The following is a 12,529-nucleotide window of genomic DNA, read 5'->3' on the forward strand; positions in this document are numbered from 1 at the left end:
TTTTGCTAACGTGACAGACTGCAACCTCAAACTGTAGCCCAGATAAACTCTTCCTTCCCTACATGTTTGTTGTTGGCTGATCTGTCACAACAGTGAAGAAGGCAACTATTATCCCTCCTAAAGGTAATGCCATCCATTTTCAACCTAGGAAAAATGGATGTATTTTTCAAAAGTAACTTTCTGTTATCAGGCTTGGTGTGTGCAAAATGAACAGTAACTGATGGCTCTTACTACCGTGTAATTAGATTTGTTTCACTGCACACCTACGATAAAGAAGAGTTTTGTGTAGCAGGCACACACACTTTGTGGTACTCAATGTTATAAATGATGGAGAGCTCTTTTTAAGAAATAAAACTCAAAAGTACAAACTAGGAGATGGAATTTAGTGTGGACATGAACTTTAGCCTTCATTACCACTAAAATTCATCTCACTCAATCTCATAAATTTCACAAAAAAATCATGATTTTTAGTCATTTGAATCAGTGACAAAGGGCATCAACCTTAGAAACAAAGAGAAAAGTGCTTTCTCTTTTGGTTTTCAACACAGTACTGAAAAAGGGGTTGATAAAAGTTTTAGAACTAATGGTGACCAATTACAGTTAGTTCTTTTAGGGTTCTCTGTGTTTTGTTATGAAACAATGTTTGAGGAGTAACAGATTTAAATGACAGAGTATATAAAAATGAATCTACTAAATTATTTTTTTTCATCAATTACACTTTATTCATTCTACATCCCCCCATAAGCCCCTCCCTCCTCTCCTCCCAATCCCACCCTCCCTCCTCCCTCTGCTTGCATGCCACTCCCCAAGTCCACTAATAGGGGAGGTTCTCCTCTCCTTTCTGATCTTAGTCTGTCAGTTCACATCAAAAGTGGCTGTATTGTCCTCTACTGTGGCCTGGTAAGGCTGTTCCCCCCCCCCCAGAGGTAGGTGATCAAAGAGCAGGCCAATCAGATTATGTCAGAGGCAGTCCCTCTTCACATTACTATGTAACCCAATTGGACTCTGAACTGCCCTGGGCTACATCTGTGCAGGGGTTCTAGGTTATCTCCATGAATAGTCCTTGGTTGGAGTATGAGTCTCTGGGAAGTTCCCTATGTTCAAATTTTCTTGTTCTGTTGCTCTCCTTGTGGAGACCCTGTCCTCTCCAGCTCTTACTATTTCCCAGTTCTTACCTAAAATTCCATTCACTCTGCCCAACAGTTGCCCATCCGGCTCAGCATCTGCTTTGATAGTCTGAAGGGCAGAGGCTTTCAGAGGCCCTCTGTGGTAGGTTCCTAGGTTGTTTCCTGTTTTCTTCTTCTTCTGATGTCCATCCTCTTTGCCTTTCTGGATGGGGATTGGACGTTTTAGTTAGGGTCCTCTCTCTTGCTTAGTTTCTTTAGATGCACAGGTTTTAGTGGGTTTGTCCTATGTTGTATGTCTATATGAGTGAGTATATACCATGTGTGTCTTTTTGCTTCTGGGACAACTCACTCAGGATGATCCTTTCCAGATCCCACCATTTACCTGCAAATTTCATGATTTCCTTATTTTTCATTGCTGAGTAATATTCCATTGTGTAGATGTACCACAATTTCTGCATCCATTCTTCAGTTGAGGGGCATCTGGGTTGTTTCCAGCTTCTAGCTATTACAAATAAAGCTGCTACAAACATGGTTGAGCAAATGTCCTTTTTGTGTACTTGAGCCTCTTTTGGATATATACCCAGTAGTGGTATGGCTGGATCTTGAGGAAGCGCTATTCCTAGTTGTCTGAGAAAGCGCCAGATTGATTTCCAAAGTGGTTGTACAAGTTTACATTCCCACCAGCAGTGGAGAAGGGTTCCCCTTTCTCCACAACCTCTCCAGCATGTGTTGTCACTTGAGTTTTTGATCTTGGCCATTCTCATGGGTGTAAGGTGAAATCTCAGGGTTGTTTTGATTTGCATTTCCCTAATGGCTAGTGAGGTTGAGCATTTCTTTAAGTGCTTCTCTGCCATTCGGTATTCCTCTACAGAGAATTCTCTGTTTAGCTCTGTTCCCCATTTTTTAAGTGGATTACTTGGTTTGCTGCTTTTCAGCTTCTTTAGTTCTTTATATATACTGGATATGAGTCCTCTGTCAGATAAAGGGTTGGTGAAGATTCTTTCCCAATCTGTAGGTGGTCGCTTTGTTTTGATGACGGTGTCCTTTGCTTTACAGAAGCTTTTCAGTTTCATGAGGTCCCATTTATTGGTTGTTGCTCTTAGAGCCTGTGCTGTTGGTGTTCTGTTCAGGAAGGTTCCCCCTGTACCAATGAGTTCTAGGGTATTTCCCACTTTTTTTTCAAGCCGATTTAATGTGTCTGGTTTTATGTTGAGGTCTTTGATCCACTTGGACTTCAGTTTTGTGCAGGGTGACAAGTATGGATCTATTTTCATTTTTCTACATGTAGACATCCAGTTAGACCAGCACCATTTGTTGAAGATGCTATCTTTTTTCCATTGTATGGTTTTGGCGTCTTTGTCAAAGATCAGGTGTCCATAAGTGTGTGGGTTTATTTCTGGGTCCTCTGTTTGGTTCCATTGATCCACCATTCTGTTTCTATGCCAGTACCATGCAGTTTTTAAAACTGTTGCTCTATAGTACAACTTAAGATTAGGGATGGAGATACCTCCAGAAGATCTTTTATTGTAGAGGATTGTTTTAGCAATTCTGGGTTTCTTGTTATTCCATATGAAGTTGAGAATTTTCCTTTCCAGGTCTGTAAAGAATTGTGTTGGTAATTTGATGGGCATTGCATTGAATCTGTAGATTGCTTTTGGTAAGATGGCCATTTTTACTATGTTAATCCTACCAAGCCATGAGCATGGGAGATCTTTCCATCTTCTCATATCTTCTTCTAATTCTTTCTTCAGAGATTTGAAATTTTTTTCATACAAGTCTTTGACTTCCTTGGTTAGGGTTACTCCGAGGTACCTTATGTCATTTGTGGCTATTGTGAAGGGTGTTGTTTCCTTAATTTCTTTCTCAGCCCTTTTGTCTTTTGTATACAGGAGGGCTACTGATTTTTTTGAGTTAATTTTGTATCCTGCCACTTTGCTGAAGGTGTTTATCAGCTGTAGGAGTTCCCTGGTAGAGTTTTTGGGGTCACTCACGTATACTATCATATCATCTGCAAATAGTGATAATTTGACTTCTTCCTTTCCAATTTGTATCCCCTTGATCTCCTTCAACTGTCTTATTGCTCTAGCAAGGACTTCCAACACTATGTTGAAGAGATATGGAGAGAGTGGGCAGCCTTGTCTTGTCCCTGATTTCAGTGGGATTGCTTTAAGTTTCTCTCCATTCAGTTTGATGTTGGCTATAGGCTTGCTGTATATCGCCTTTACTATGTTTAGATATGTGCCTTGTATCCCTGATCTCTCCAATACTTTGAACATGAATGGATGTTGGATTTTGTCAAAGGCTTTTTCAGCATCTAGGGAGATTATCATGTGGTTTTTTTCTTTCAGTTTGTTAATATGATGGATCACATTGATGGATTTCCGTATATTGAACCACCCCTGCATACCTGGGATGAAGCCTACTTGGTCATAGTGGATAATATCTTTGATGTGTTCTTGGATTCGGTTTGCAAGTATTTTATTAAGTATTTTTGCATCAATGTTCATAAGGGAGATTGGCCGGAAATTCTCTTTCTTTGTTGAGTCTTTGTGAGGTTTAGGTACCAAGGTGACTGTGGCTTCATAGAATGAATTTGGTAATATTCCTTCTGTTTCTATTTTGTGGAATAGTTTGAAGAGAATTGGTGTTAGCTCCTCTTTGAAGGTCTGGTAGAATTCTGCGCTGAAGCCATCTGGTCCTGGGCTTTTTTTGGATGGGAGATTTTGATGACCGCTTCTATTTCTTTGGGGGATATAGGTCTATTTAGTTGATTTACCTGGTCCTGGTTCAGCTTTGGTAAGTCAAATCGATCAAGAAAATTGTCCATTTCATTTAGATTTTCAAATTTTGTGGCATATAGACTTTTGAAGTAAGTCCTAATGATTGTTTGGATTTCCTCAGTGTCTGTAGTTATATCCCCGTTTTCATTTCTGATTTTGTTGATTTGGGTGGTGTCTCTCTGCCTTTTAGTTAGCCTGGCTAAGGGTTTGTCGATCTTGCTGATTTTCTCAAAGAACCAGCTCTTGGTTTCATTGATTCTTTGAATTGTTTTATTTCTTTCCAATTGATTGATTTCAGCCCTGAGTTTGATTATTTCCAGCCGTCTACTCCTTCTTGGTGTGTCTGCTTCTTCTTTTTCTAGGGTTTTTAAGTGAGCCATTAGGGTGCTTGAATGAGCTGTCTCGAATTTCTTCTTGAAGGCACTTAGTGCTATGAACTTTCCTCTTAGCACTGCTTTCATTGTGTCCCACAAGTTCGGGTATGTTGTGTCTTCATTTTCATTGATTTCTAGAAAGACTTTAATTTCTTTCTTTATTTCTTCCCTGACCCAGCTGTCATTTAGTAACAAGTTTTTCAGTTTCCATGTGTGTGTAGGCTTTTTTTATTTCTGTTATTGTTGAGGTCCAGCTTTATTCCATGGTGATCAGACAAGATACATGGGATTATTTCAATCTTCTTGTATCTGTTGAGGCTCGCTTTGTGACCCACTATGTGGTCTATTTTGGAGAAGGTTCCATGAGGTGCTGAGAAGAAGGTAAATTCTTTTGTGTTTGGGTGTAAAGTTCTGTAAATGTCTGTTAGGTCAATTTGATTCATGACTTCTGTCAGAGACATTGTTTCTTTGTTTAATTTCTGTTTGGTTGACCTGTCCTTTGTTGAGAGTGGGGTGTTGATGTCTCCCACTATTAATGTGTGTGGATCTATATGTGCTTTAAATTTTATCAATGTTTCTTTCACAAATGTGGGTGCCCTTGTATTTGGGGCATAGATGTTCAGGATTGTGATGTCTTCCTGGTGGAATTTTCCCTTGGTGAGTATGAAGTTTCCTTCCCCATCTCTTTTGATTAATTTTGGTTGAAAGTCTATTTTATCAGATATTAGAATGGCTACTCCTGCTTGCTTCTTGGGTCCGTTTGCTTGGAAAGTCGTCTTCCAACCCTTTACCCTCAGGTAATGTCTATCTTTGTGTCTTAGGTGTGTTTCTTGTATGCAACAGATTGCTGGGTTTTGTTTACGTATCCATTCTGTTAATCTGTGTCTTTTTATTGGAGAGTTGAGTCCATTGATGTTGAGAGAGATTAATGACCAGTGGCTGTTAGATCTCTTGATTTTGATGTTGGCTGTGGTCATCAGGTTGTGTGCTTGGTTGCTTTTTGTTTTACTGAAGTGAGGTTATTTATTTCCTGTGTTTTCTTGAATGTAGCTAGCTTTCTTGGGTTGTATTTTCCCTTCCAGTGTCTTCTGTAATGCTGGATTTGTTTGTAGGTATTGTTGAATTTTGTTTTTGTCATTGAATATCTTGTTTTCTCCATCTATGAGGACTGAGAGTTTTGCTGGGTATAGTAGCCTGGGCTGACATCTGTGTTCTCTTAGGGTCTGCATGATATCCGTCCAGGCCCTTCTGGCTTTCATAGTCTCTGTTGAAAAGTCAGGTGTGATTCTAATGGGTTTGCCATTATATGTTACTTGGCCTTTTTCCCTTGCAGCTTTTAGTATTCTTTCTTTGTTCTGTATACTTACTGTTTTGATTATTATGTGGCAGGAGGATTTTCTTTTCTGGTCAAATTTGTTGGGTGTTCTGTAGGCCTCATGTATTCTAATTGGCCTCTCCTTTAGCTTGGGGAAATTTTCTTCAATGATTTTGTTGAGAATATTTTCTGGGCCGTGGAGAAGGGAGTCTTCTTTTTCCTCTATACCTATTATTCTTAGGTTTTGTCTTTTCATATTGTCTTGCATTTCTTGTACAGTCTGTGTCAGGAATTTTTCGGATTTAACATTTTCTTTGACAGATACATCGATTTCTTCCATTGTATCTTCTACACCTGAGATTCTTTCTTCCATCTCTTTTAGTCTGTTGGTTATGCTTACCTCTGTAGTTCCTGTTTTCTTCCCTAGATTCTTCCTTTCCATTATTTCTTCCATTTGTGTTTTCTTTAATTTTTCCAATTCTATCTTCAGGTCTTGAGTTGTTTTGTTTACTTCCTTCACCTGTCTGATTGTACTTTCCTGTTTTTCTTTTAGTTCCTTCAACTCTGTTTCTATCTTTTCATTCAGTGTTTTAAGCATTTCCTTTCTAAAGGCCATAAACTGTTTGGCTGCAGCTTCTTCTTTTTCTTTACTGATGGCAATATTCTGTTTGAGTTTATCTTCCTCTATGTCTTTACGAATCTTATTTGTTTCCTCTGTTATCATCTTCATGAGCATACTTGTTAGGTCATCTTCTTGGATTTCAGTTATGGTGGGGTGTCCAGGGCTACTTGCCCCTGGGTAACTGGGTTCTGGAGATGTCATATTGCTCTGTCTTTTGTTGCTTGAGCTTTTACGCTGGCCTCTACCCATTGTGTTATCTTAGGAGTTTGGGGTTATTTTCTGGTGGTTCCTGGGGATCCTGTGGTGGAGAGAATCCCCTTTGTAGAAAGCTGGTTTTTCCTTAAGGATGTCTTCTCAGCTTTTTGGGTATAGTCCCTGGATGGCTGGTGTTTTTTCAGGAGTTGCTCACCTCAGGGATATAGACCTGAGTGGTAACTGTGGTCTTTGTTAGTCGAGAGGGTTCTCCTCTCACTCAGGGAAGTCCTGAGGGCAGCTGCCCTGTTTCTGGGTTTCTTGTTGCAAATTTAATGATCAGCTGCTGTGACCCAGTTGGACACCAGGCGCGCCTCAACTGTTTGTGCTTGTGTCTGGAGCACAGCTGGGTGCTGGCGCCTTGGCCCCACTAGACTGCTAGACTTTTTCTAGGGAAGGATTGGGTGATTTAGATCAGTACAGTTTCCTTCCTTCCCCGTGGATTCTCTGGAGACAAGGACTCCCAGTGTCTTTTTGTGCCCTGGTGCACACTGCTCAGTGTCCGCCAGCTGGCTGGCCACAGAAATTTGCCTGTGCCTGGAGCACAGCTGTGTGATGGCAGCTCAGTCTCTGCCAGCTGTCTGGTGCGCAGAAACTGCCTGTGTCTGCCTTTGCGGCTTTTGGGAGCCTGAGTGGCTCCCTAAGCTGGGTAATTTTCCGGGGACCTTTTCAGGTTGGGGGTGAGCTGAGTGCTCTGAGATCAGACCCGCCGTTTCTATCTCCGGCGGCGAATCAGGCGCGCAGGCAGGCAGGGCTCTGTGCCGGAACCTGGGTCCCAGGCTCTGGCTCCGGGCTGGCTCCTGGGGTGCCCGTGGAACCCGCCCGAGTCTTTTCCAGGGGATATCTGGGTGACCTAAGGCCGGTCCCAATCGCTTCCTGTACCCTGGGGTTATCTCTCGACTGAAAATTCCAGTCTCTGATAGTGTGGTGCCCAAGGTTCAGTCTGGGACCATGACCAGAGACACTGGCTTGTGGCTCTGGGCTGGGGCTGGGGCTGGCGGCCAGCAGCCAAGCGTCTGGCGGAACCGGGATCTCTTCCGCGGTTTAGCCGGGTGAGTTAAAAGCTGATTGAATCCCCCACCGTGGGGTATCCTCTCACCTGGGAAACACAATGACTGTGTTTTATGGCCGAGAGTTCTGATTGCTGTTCACTGTGCTGATCCTGCTGTGCTGCTGCTCAGAATGAGAGTCCTCCTGGCGCCGCCATCTTGCCCCTCCGAATCTACTAAATTATGAAGTGGATTTTTTAAAATAGCGTCAATACAAGTGAAAAAAAAATCTTGTCCCTGGAAATAGTGAAAGATCATATGGAACCGACACCTATAAATCTAGGAATGGACCACAATGTGCCAGAGAGAGACTCATGCTCAGGAAGTACTGTAAGGCAACTTTCCAAATATTGAATCGGGCTCGATTTGGTTAACTTAGTGCATACAACATTTTTCAGCAGGGCTTAGAAAAATATATATGTGGATGAAACCTCAGGAAATTGAAAATCTTATGGAATAGCAGACTTGACATCAGGTATCAAAAAAAGTCAATGTTTTTCAAAATTGTAAGAGGCCTTTGAAAAGGAGGAGGACATCCCCTATCAGTGGACTTGGAAAAGGGCAGGGAGGAGATGAGGGAGGGAGGATGGGATTGGGAGGGGATGAGGGAGGGGGCTACAGCTGGGATACAAAGTAAGTAACCTGTGATTAATATAAAAAATAAAAATTATAAAAAAAAACTTACCTGGCAATAAATAAATAATCTTTAGAACAGTAAAAACAAAAGAATAATGAGTAAATACAATTTCTCAAATAATCAGAAACTACAGCATTCTTCTATACTATTGCTTCTTGATTTTTGCCTTGCTCAACATCTTCTTTGTGTCATTAGAATTTAGTCTCATCATGCAGCAGAGTTCTTTTTACTATGTCAGATTGTCTCAGTCCCCTATAAAATCTCTTTGTGGCTGCCCATGCCCAAAAAACTAAAAGGAAAATCCTTCCTAAACCCAATGATCTGGTTTCTTTGGTCTCTTTTTCACCCTCTGTGCCAGGCTTTCATCAGCAAACATTCCCCTATTGAGAATGTCTTTATTCAGCTTGCCTTTTTGAGGCTTATCTCAACAAGAATAATATATATATATATATATATATATATATATATATTATTGCATGCTTATAGTTGATATACTTTCTGTTGCTCTCCTAAGGAAAATCATTTCTTTCTTTTTCTTTTTTTAGTCATGACACCTTCATCCATCACAATGTCTGAGATAATTATGCTTTTTCTCTACTCCCCTTTTTCCTCCAGAGAATGTCTCTTTCTTGCACATACATGGTTCCCAGTCTCTTTAAGCCCACCACTAACCTTTGTCTTCTGCTGTGGGAAAGAAATGGAGTAGAGATTATTTATGAGTTTAGTCACAAAATGTCAGCCTTGATATTTCTCCATCCACATTATAGCCCAGTAAAGGCCACCATCATCTCTTTCTTAAACAATTTTTAGCCTGCAGCTTATCTTGACCCACCATAATACACATTCCCAAAGTCACAGTGACCTTTATAATAATTAACAAAAAATTACAAGAGATTCTTCATTGGGCCTCATCAAATGATATTAAGTTTCAAAATGAAGTTATTCATACTAAAATTTCTTGCTACCAAGTTGGAACTTAGCTGTTTAATCTGACCATCTGAGAATCTAGGATGAAGGGCATAAAACTAAATATCCTAAACATCCAGTTTAATGGACACGAGAATGACTACACTACCATCTCAATGTTTATAGACACTAGAGTTCACTTGAAAAAAACGGATATAAATTAAAAGCTGATATACATTATTCATATTTCTGTATTTGTGTATGTCCTTATTCCACTTTCATATGGAAAGTACTTTGACATGACCAATCCTTTCTGTTCTTGTTTTTAATTTGTTCATGTCTTCTCTCTATTAATAGAAGCATCTTCAGCTGATTGGTTTATTCTATTTTACAGAACTAAGTATCGTATGCTTTGACAAGAAAAATAATGCTATTTAATATTTTAAAACTATTTAAACTATGAAACTGTTATTTTTTATCAGTTTGCGATTACTGGTACTAGTTCACCTAGGGGTAGCGCCTACATCTATCTTCTTGTAGAAAAGCCTGTATTTCCTGTCTTTTATTTATTATTGATCTTCTTTTTTATTGTTTCTGATTTATCACCCTATGTTTCTTAAATTAAAAAAAAATATATACCAAGGTAATTCTGTAGGCTTTGATGTTTCATCAAACCTACATAATTTAGGGTTCTTAAGCACCTTTACCTCCTTTTCAACCCCACCACCCCACAACAATCTTAGGTAAGAGATTAGTAGGTAAAAAGGCTGTAGTCTTTTTTGTTTATCTACTTCCTGCTGATTAGGGTCAATGGGTCCTTAGGGGATTACCAGACTCAGTTGTTCAGATACCAGCAGTCCAGTCTCAAGGCCAACATAGGGCAGTGAAAGCCAAAAAACTCAGTTTGATTGCCCAAAGAAGCTCTCCAGAACGTTTCTCTCTGCAAAGATAAGTGTTGAAACAAAAAGATCAGTGCAGCCCTGTCGATCCAAAAAGTGACGTCTCCTTCTTCCTCAGGACCCAGCTATACCACTCCTAGGCATATACTCAAAATTTGCTCCAGTACACAACAAGGACATTTGCTCAACCATGTTTGTAGCAGCTTTATTTGTAATAGCCAGAACCTGGAAACAACCCAGCTGTCCATCAACGGAGGAATGGGTACAGAAATTGTGGTATTTTTACACAAAGGAATACTACTCAGCAATCAAAAACGAGGAAATCATGAAATTTGTAGGCAAATGGTAGGATCTAGAAAAGATCATTCTGAGTGAGGTATCCCAGAAGAAGAAAGACACACACGGTATATACTCACTTTTATAGACCTATAAGATATGATAAACATAATGAAATCTGTACTCCTAAAGAAGATAAATAAGAAAGAGGACTTGGGGTAAGATGATCAATCCTCACTTAGAAAGACAAATGGGATGTGCATTGGATGTAGGAGAAAACAAGTAACAAGACAGGAGCCTACTGTAGAGGGCCTCAGAAAGACTCTACCTAGTAGTGTATCAAAGCAGATACTGAGACTCATAACCAAACCTTCTACAGAGTGCAGGGAATCATATGAAAGAAGGGGGAGTTAGTATGACATGGAAAGTATAGGAGCTCCACAAGGACCAAATATATCTGGGCACAGGGGTCTTTTGTGAGACTGATAATCCACCAAGGACCATGTATGGATATAACCTAGAACCTCTGCTTGGATGTAGCCCATGGTATCTCAGTAACCAATTAGTTTCCCATTGTAAGAGGAACAGAGACTATTTCTGACAGTAACTCAATGGCAGGCTCTTTGCCCTCCCCACCCTCCAAGGGAGGAGCAGTCCTGCTAGGCCACAGAGGAGGACTTTGCAGCCAGTCCTGAAGATACCTGATAAAACAGGGCCAGACAAAAGGGGGTCCTCCCCATGTGGTGGACTTGGTAAGGGGCAGGGAGGAGATGAGGGAGGGAGGGTGGGATTGGGAGGGAATGAGGGAGCAGGATACAGCTGAGATACAGAGTTAATAAAATGTAACTAATAATAAAAATTAAAAAAAAAGTGATGTCTCACTCTGCCTGAGCTTCTATATATGTCCTCTCCTCAAAGTACACCCAAGGATATTCTCAGCTGGCCAAAGTCACATCCTCACACATGAGGGGTAACAGCAAAACATCATCTGTCCTCTCACAAGCCAACCTGGGCAAAACCTCACATGCTCCGCTTGCAGGAAAACATCACAAGATAAAATTCAGTCTTCAAAGAAACCAGAAATTTCACTTCACATCTCTTGTTTGTTTGGCCCAGATTGTCTTTTCCTCTGCTCTCCTTCTGTTCAGATCACTCTATGCTGGTTTGTGTGATTCCTCCTCAGAATCACACAAAAGTTTTTCTGAACTATCTGAAACTATTCACCATTCATTGATTATTCTCATTTTTTATCTGTAGTTTAAAAAAGGTGATATTTGCTGTTCTAGTGAATGTCTGCTATGCATCACTCTAAGTATCATAGGTTTCCTCTTCTCTACCAAAAGAGTCATCAGTAAATAAATGTAAAATGAATAAGGAGTGTACTAATGTATTAAACAAATCATAACACTTTCAGCATAAAGTAATGGACTTACATGTCTACATTTATTTCTGGATTCTATTTTTTTCCATTAATCTCCTCCTCCATCTTTATAATGGTATATTTTGTACCGATTACCCTTCCTTTTAAGGTCCATTTAAGGTCCATTTCCTTCCTTTTGTGCAAATTTTAAAATCAGGTGTTATAAGCTCTATAGTTATCCAGTGTATTTTTGGATATTCTATCTCATTGTGCAAACTTTATTTTATCAATTTTTAAAACAAGGCATCTTAGTTATAATTTTATTGCTGTGAAGAGATACCATAACAATAAAGACTCTTATAAAGTAAAATATTTATTGGAGGCTAGCTTACAAGCTCAGAGTTTAGTCTGTTATTGGCATTGGAGGGAGGCATGGTACTGCACAGGCAGACATGGTGCTGGAGAAGGGGCCGAGAGTTCTACATCTGGATTGGCAGGCAGCAGGAAGAGAAAGAGACAATGGGCTTGGCTTAGGGCTCTGAAACCTCAAGGCCCACCTTCAGTGACACACTTCCTCCAACAAGGCTGCACCTACTCCAAAAGTACCACTTCTTGATGACCTAGCATTGAAGCTATGAGAACCATTCTTACTTTAAGCCACCACACAGAAATTTATTTTAAGGGCCATAGAGATGATTCATCAGTTAATAGCATTTGCTGCTCCTGAAGAGACCTGGTTTGGGGTCCTGGTACTCACACTGTGACTCACAACCACCTACAACTTCATTCAGTGTACTGACAGCCTTTTCTGGCTACTGTGTAAAGTAAATAAACAGACATGGACACACACATACACATATAATAAAAAACAACAAATCTTTCTAGATTTTTTTAAGATTTATTTATTATTTATACTGTATTCTGCCAGCATG

This window comes from Meriones unguiculatus, chromosome 3 (genome assembly GCF_030254825.1).
Source record: "Meriones unguiculatus strain TT.TT164.6M chromosome 3, Bangor_MerUng_6.1, whole genome shotgun sequence".
Lineage (NCBI taxonomy): Eukaryota > Metazoa > Chordata > Mammalia > Rodentia > Muridae > Meriones > Meriones unguiculatus.